This window comes from Accipiter gentilis, unplaced genomic scaffold (assembly GCF_929443795.1).
Source record: "Accipiter gentilis unplaced genomic scaffold, bAccGen1.1, whole genome shotgun sequence".
NCBI classification, from domain to species: Eukaryota; Metazoa; Chordata; class Aves; order Accipitriformes; family Accipitridae; genus Astur; species Astur gentilis.
The window spans coordinates 4,356-11,703 of NW_026061174.1; the positions used below are offsets into that span (position 1 = coordinate 4,356).

At 55.0% G+C, this 7,348-nt stretch overlaps 1 long non-coding RNA gene across 1 annotated transcript; it reads right to left on the reverse strand.

Moving 5' to 3' along the window:
* Nucleotides 1-4,730: 4,730 nt before the first annotated feature.
* On the reverse strand, nucleotides 4,731-5,166 carry LOC126037524 (uncharacterized). The gene is made up of 3 exons (XR_007505733.1): nucleotides 5,092-5,166; nucleotides 4,899-4,972; nucleotides 4,731-4,801 (listed from the first exon to the last, which is right to left on the reverse strand). It is a non-coding gene; the product is annotated as an uncharacterized LOC126037524 (long non-coding RNA).
* Between the last annotated feature and the right edge of the window lie 2,182 nt (nucleotides 5,167-7,348).

Consider the following 7,348-nt stretch of genomic DNA (forward strand, 5'->3'; position numbering starts at 1 on the left):
GGAGAAGTATGTATCGCACAAGCTCTGCATATCCATTGTGTCTGAACTCCTGCCAGATTTTCATGCCAGGTGCTTGTGCAAAGCCTGCATACACCCTTACTTGTTTCCATTTCTTGTTTTGACTTCTGAAGAAGCTGACTTGTGCTCGAGCAGGGTTTGAGTCTGACTTGCGACGTTATCCTTGCTCTTGTGCTATGGGATGCTCTGTTTCTTGTTTTCCTGCCTGCAGAAAGGATGCGGGTACCACCTGGACCTTTTTGTGGTGGCAGAGATGCTCGGGGTGTGCTCTGTGATGGGGCTGCCCTGGTTTGTGGCTGCGACCGTCCTGTCCATCACCCACGTGAATAGCCTCAAAGTAGAGTCTGACTGCTCAGCTCCAGGAGAGCAACCCAAGTTTCTGGGGATACGAGAGCAGAGAGTCACTGGCTTGCTGATCTTTGTGCTCATGGGCTGCTCCGTCTTCTTCACTTCTGTGTTAAAGGTGAGAGGAAAATGCAAACCACCCAACAACCGCGAGCTTGTTGGAGGTTACAGACAAACAGTCCCCTCTCTGCAGGCCTGAGTAGTTAGTTGTGGAGCGGAGGAGGAGGAGGTGATCCCAACCCTTGGGGCTTGACCCATGGTGGGAACCAGCCTCGGTTAGGCTTTGCAGCCCTTCGGGCCCCCGTTTGGTGTGCTTGAGACGAGCAAGCAACGCAACTGCTTGAATTTTTGGGTGTCTTTCAGGCCCGCCCATGTTTATGGGTTACAGTTGAGCATATTCAGACCAGCACATCTGCTGTCTTTCAAACAGGCAGCCCTTTAGTGGCTGCAATTTGCTCCCCAAATGCCCCGGAGCAGCCGTTCCCAGGAGCTAAACACACTGAGGTCATCCCTGTGGGCTTCCTTGCACGTTCCTCCCACAAAGTAATCTCGTCTCTAGGCTAAAAGGAGGCCTGTGGCCTTTGCCTGTTGCCCCAAGAATAGGCAGAAGTGTTTCTTCTACCGCCAGAGAATGCGGCATAGGGTAGCACGGGTGAAATCGCCTATTTTCCTCCAACCTTTCTGGAAAATAGGATTATTCTGTGGAGAGGTAGCTCCCAAGTTCAGCCTAAAGCAGAGCCTTAGCTCACTCGTGCACACAAAATGGCAAAAAAATGGTTAAAATCTGACCCATCTCTAAGCCTGAATGGAAGCTGGAAAGCTTCAAGCAATTTTAGGCAGTGCCTGTGGAAGAGGGTGGTAATACTGAAAATGCAATACAGGAAAAGAAACGATTGCATTCTTTCTTTTTTTTTTTCTTCCCCCCCCCAGTTTATACCAATGCCTGTGCTTTATGGCGTCTTTCTCTACATGGGTGTGTCGTCACTCAGAGGAATTCAGGTACGGACTCTTTTACAGCGTGCAGCGTGTCGGCTCCCTGGTATTTTGTCTCCGTAGCAGCAGGGAAAAAAGCAGTGGCATGGGAAAAACTTCTCGCAGAGCAAGCAATGAAACTCTTTTGTGTAAGAAAAAGATTGGTGGAGGCACAGGAGGTATATAGGGCTGGGAGGACCAGGCAAGTTCAGCGCTCTCTGTTGCAGGGTTTAGGGCAGGTCAGTGTTTGTTTACGTGAAAGCGGGGGAATTTAGTGCAAAGGGAAGGCAGTTTCTACCACTGGTGGAAATCATCGCTGGGGGAATCAGTGGGCCGAGAAATGCTAATAATGGAATGGCATGGAATAGTTGCCGTTTGGTAACCCATTTACTCTCAGCAGGGGAAGGTAATTCACTGTATACTAGTACTCAGCTGTTCATACACACTTCCCCAATTTAAAAAAAAACAAACAACTCAACAAGTTGCACTAAGCAGTATTTCAGATGGAAGGCAAATGTAGGTAATCCTTTCTGAAATAGAGGCAGCTCAAAGCAATTGTCCTCCTGTCCCACAGGGAGCATCCCAATAGAAGACTGAACGCTTTAGGACTGAAGGCCACTTTTTAGAGTACACAGCTTCGTTTATAAGGCCCAAGTACATATTTTTCTGTCCCGAAGCCTTGTTTTGACTGTCCAAATACTCCTTTTTGCATCCCAACCCTTCTTTTTTGTGAACAAATCCTCATTTTGATGGTCCAAAGCTTTATTTATAAACTCCAGAGCCCCATTTCAGGCTCCACAACCTTGTTTCTAAACTCAAATTTTGAGGCTCCGAACCTCAGTTTTAGGGCCCAATGCCTCATTTTCGGGGTCCAAAGAATCATTTCCACAATCCACCCCTTCATTTTTAGGATCCTGAAGCCTCATTGCAAGGGCCCAAATACCCATTTTTAAAGTCCAAACCTTCCTTTTACAGCACAAACCCCACCGTTAGAGCCCCAAGCCTCATTCTTTACCTTCCAAAGCCTCCTTTTCAGGGAAGAGAGCCTCCTTTCCAGGGACCGTAGGCTCAGTTTTAGGATCCAGTCTGCAACTAGGGAGAGCCCAAGGCCTCATTTTGAGGGTCCAAATATTCAATTGGAGGGCCCAAAGCCTCATTTTAGTGGCCAAGCTCCTCATCTGGGGTGCAAGGCATCTCTTGTTTAACGCACAACCCCTCATTTGGAGCTTCCAAAGACCCATTTCTAGGGTGCAAAGCCCTCGTTTTTGGTACTGAAGCATCCCTTGAAGGCACAAAACCTAATGCAGGGTTCAAAGCCTCAGTTTCATTTCCAAAGCCCCACTCTTAGGGCCCAAACCCTCCATTGGAGAGTCCAAAGGCCTCTTTTAACAGCTGAGGGCCTCCCCTGGAGTGACCCAAGCCCTCTCTTTGGGACCAAAGCCTCATGTCTTGGGGCCCTATCGACACCAATAGGTTCCCCTCCTTTGCAGAGCCCAAAGGGTCACGTGTAGCATCTCCCCCACCATTTTTAGTGCCCAAAGCCTCATCTGGAGGGCCAAAGTCCTCATTGTTCTGGTCCAAACCTTTTGGCCTTTTATGACCCATAGCTGTTCTTTAGGGCCCACAGTTTCACTTGGAGGGTTTAAACCCTCAGCTTTAAGGCACAAAGCCACGCTTTTAGGCTCCAAAGTTACACTTACAGGGCAGAAAGCCTCGTTTTCCCTTCCCAAAGTCTTAGTTTTGGCTTCCAGAGCCCCATTTCAGGCTCCAAACCCTCATTTTGAGGGTCCACGGGCTCCCTTGCAGTTGGCAAAGTCTCCTTTTTAGAGCCCAAGGCCACTTTTTTAGTTGCTGAACTCCCATTTTCAGTCTCCAAAGCCTCATTTTTAGGATCCAGCCAGTCGTTTTCAGGGTCCAAGCCACATCCTGAGTTTCCAAACCCTCATTTTTATGCTCCAAACCCTTCTCTTAGGGCCCAAAGCCTCATTTTGAAGGCCAGTCCCTTGTTGCGACACAGACAGGACTGTCGGGGGATGCAATGGGTCTACGGAATGCCTGACAGTTCGAGAACAGTGTGACCTTGAGCAGCTTGTAGTGTATCCTTGAAAGTCTGGGAAGATCCGAGAAGAGCGGTACAAAAACAAGATAGCAATAAGAAGAACCGTCCTGATGAACTCACCAATCATGAATTGTTAGTTACTAACTAAACCAATCATATACTAACACATACTCCGAAGTAGGGGATAAAAAGGTGTGTTAGAACAACAAAGGAGCCATTTTGCATGATCTGTTACTTGTCGTGTCCGTCTCTACCGCGACACAGGACCACCAACGGGCCTTGGTAGGAACCCCAAGGCCCATCAGGAGGTCGTGAGGGGACAAGAGAATAAACGCACAGAACAAGGCGCAGCCTTCAACAGCGCCCACCTATGGGACTCACAGAAGGCATGAGTACAGCTTTGCAGAGCTGGACCAGCCCCTCCAATAGCCCAGCCAACAAAGCTTTCTAAACAAGGCAGAAACATTGACTCCTTTTCTCGTCCCTACTTAAGATTCCCTGTAGAACTGGGTCTTGGCCTGACCGAGGCTGTAGGAGGGAGGAAGATGAGGGAAAACTTTGCAGGGAAAACACCCAGACACAGTATGGCCTGGCATCAATAAATGTAGGCACAAGCAAGCCCTTGGGAGCAAACTCTTTATTCTCTGCCTGGGGGCTCTGTGGCCCTGGAGCCGCACACCTCCTCAGGACATCCTCCACAAGGCTCCCAGCTACCGCCCTCTTCAACGACTCGGGCTGCACAGGCTCCTCCGGGAGAAGCTTTAAACGCACTGGTCTGTGCCGTGCTCCTGCCTGGGTAGGGCGCTTGGGACCCGCTGGAGGCATGGGCTCTCTTGGAAACTGGGGGCCCGTGGAGGGAACGGTGTCTGCGGTGCTCCCTGGCCAGAATATATGCAGAGTTTCCAATGCAGGCACTGAAGACCTTGCTGTGGCTCCTTGCTGTGCTGAGCCCAACCGAGTTTTTAAGAGTAGATTTTTAGTGTGAGCAAAAGTGTGATTATTTTATTTTGTAATTTCTGTAAATAAAGTGGGTTTGGTTTGTTGTTTTTTTTTAAATAAGACTCTTCCAGAGCTCAGGTCAGGCTGAACCTGAGGGAAAGGGGCAGACCCTCACAGAGGGCAGAGCCACATCATGATAGGGGGGCCAGCAGGATCAGGGGGCCATGCGACACGTCCTGCTCACGTCCTGCCGGCTCCAGGAAGATGGTTGCACAAAGGACTCGGGGCGCAGCTCCAGGGACAGGGGTTTGGTGACCTGGCTCCAGCGCCTCTGGGGCCAGGGGCTAGGAGCTGTCGGGGGCTTCAGGGCTGTCGGGGGCTTCGGGACTGGGGGCTGCAGCCCTCCGCTTCAGAGGGACGATGCAGACGCTGTTCTTGGCCTCTTTGACTCTCCACCACCGGCCAAGCCTGCAGATGAGAGAGATGGGGGCTACCCTCCGCCGAGCCCTTGGAGGAGCAGGGGGGGGCTGTGCCCCTGGGCAGCACCAGGGAGGGGGGACAGTACCGGTGCTCCTGTCCAAGGCCAGCCACCAGGAAGTCACCGGCTGCAGAGAACTTGAGGCTGTTCACAAAACCCACCTGGAGGGGACAGGGCAGGGTGAGGGGCTCTGGCAGCCTCCTCCTGCCGCCCAGGGAGGGGAGCCCCTGCCCAGAGATGCCCCAAGCCCAGCTCCAATCCCCCACCTCCCCATCCATACCAACGGGATGTCCCAGAGGGGCTCCAGCTTCCGAAATCCCTCACCGCACTTCCAGAGCTTCACGCTGGCGCTGTGGGAGCCTGGGGCAGAGAGAGAAGACTGCCATGCACTCCCACCCAGGTAAGGGAGCAGGACGCCCCCCTCTCCACACCCCCACTCCAAAGCAGCTGCCACACACCTGTAGCCAGGAGGTCCCTGTTGCGCAGGGCGGCCACTGCTGAGATCCAGTATGGCTGCTGCAGGCCCTGGGCATCCTGCATGCCATGTGCCTGCCGGGCCAGTGCCAGCGGCTTCTTTTTCGTTAGCCCCCACATGGCTAGGGACCTGCCAGGGAGGGAAGGGGCGAGGGGGCCGAGGGGGGCACCGCCTGCGCACCCCAGGCACCACCCCGGCCCTGTGCTCACCCGTCATCGGCGCCTGACACCATGTGCTCCTCACTGATGAGCTGGATACAATCGATGGAGCCCCTGTGAAGAGAAGGGGCAACTGCCATCAGTTATGAGCATGCTTTGGGATCCTATTTAGGAGACAAGGGCTCACCGGGGCATCAGCATCCCCACAGTGCCGGCAGGCTCCTAGTGATGCTTGGCACCTGCACGCCGCTGCCTCAGCCTGACCCCCCTGCCTGCAGCCCCCTCTCCCGCCCCAGACCTACTGGTGCCCGTAAAACACAAGCTGCGACTCCTCCGGGATCTTCCAGAGCCGCACGGTACCGTCCCGGCCCCCTGCCATCACACAGCACTCCCGACTCAGGCTGTCCAGCCCCGTGATGACATCCTGGTGCCCGAACCTGGAGAAGGAGATGGCAAAGTGCTGTGGCAAGCAGGGCCCTCTGCTACCACAACTCCCCCGGGCCTGCTGGCTCTTGTGACTTCTGACATCCCCAGGCAGGAGTGGCTGCGCAGCTTGCGGTGCGGGCAGGAGGCAGAGCTGCCCTTCCTGCTGGGGACGTGGAGGGGAGGATGCTGCTGGAGTCAGAGCATTGGTGGCTTTGTAGCTCCCGAGCTCGGCCACGTCAGCCCAAAGCAGCACAGGATCCTTGGACGGTGGGAGGCAGAAAAAGGGATTCGCCCCGGCGTGGCCCCGCAGAGGGGAGGGAAGGCTTCAGTTTCAACTTTGGCTTCGGCTTTGGCGTGGCCTTCTCCTTCCCTCTGTTTCAACAGCCCAGCAGAGCAGCTGGTGCTTTGTGGCAAAGATGAAGCGCGTGGACAGGCGTTGTCCTAGAGCACTGGAAAGAGTGGCTGTCCTGCCACTCTCCGGAGGCTGCCAGGTCCTCCTCCAGCTGAGGTGTCTCCTTTCCTGTTAGACCTCAGGAAGAGGAGATACCCCAGCCTGCAGAGCATCCTAGGGCTGGGGCTCCAGCGTTGTCTCTGCCTGAGCAGAGTCCTCGCTGGGGACTGAGCGTGACCTCATCCGTGCCCTCGTCATCTGTAAACTCAGCCGTGGTAGGTTAAACCTCGACTTCAGCCTTCCTCGTCCCAGGATGAGGAGTGTCTGAGTTGCCAGGGAGGAGACCAAGGGGCTGGTGTCTTTGCTTGGGCCTTGAAGGACTGTGGGGACAAAGCAGCAGAGGTGAGGTGACAGCCCCATATCCCTTCCAGGCAGGGCACATTGCACCTCATGATTCCCAGGGCCAGGAGGGAACCAGGGGGCAGATGGCTCAGCTGGAAGCTGCTGGTTAGGAATACGCCCCTCCCGAAACGCCCCTCTTCCCACAGATGTGCTGGGAGCAGAGCCCCCCTTGCCCAGGCTGGGGGGGGGGAGCTCCATGCCAAGGTCCTTCCTCCTCCCCGCTGCCCTCACTCACTCTCTCTGATGTACTTGTGCTCGTTCTCGTGCTCATCCACATCCCGTCCAAGGAGTCCTGGGGGGACACAGCATGTCAGGGACCCACTGGCCATCAGGGACCCACCAGCCAGCCTGTCTGGCCACACAGTTCCCTGGGGAGGGCTGACCCCAGGGTGCAGCATCGGGGAGGGGATGGATGAGCCTCCTGCCAGCCCTACCTGTGCAGGCAGGAGTGGGAGAGAGTGAAGGGGTGCCCCACAGGTCCTGCACTGGGACACAGGGACCCTGGGAGAGAAAGGGACCCTGGGGCTAGGGGCTCACCGATGAACCTGACAGCCTCCAGCCGCAGGGACTCCTGCGGGCTCCGCAGGTAGGTCTGGCTCTTCCACAGGTAGTACGTGGCCCTGCTCCTCTTCCTGGCCAGCTGGAGAGAAGGGTGCAGAGTTGGCACAGAGATGGCCCCCCCCGT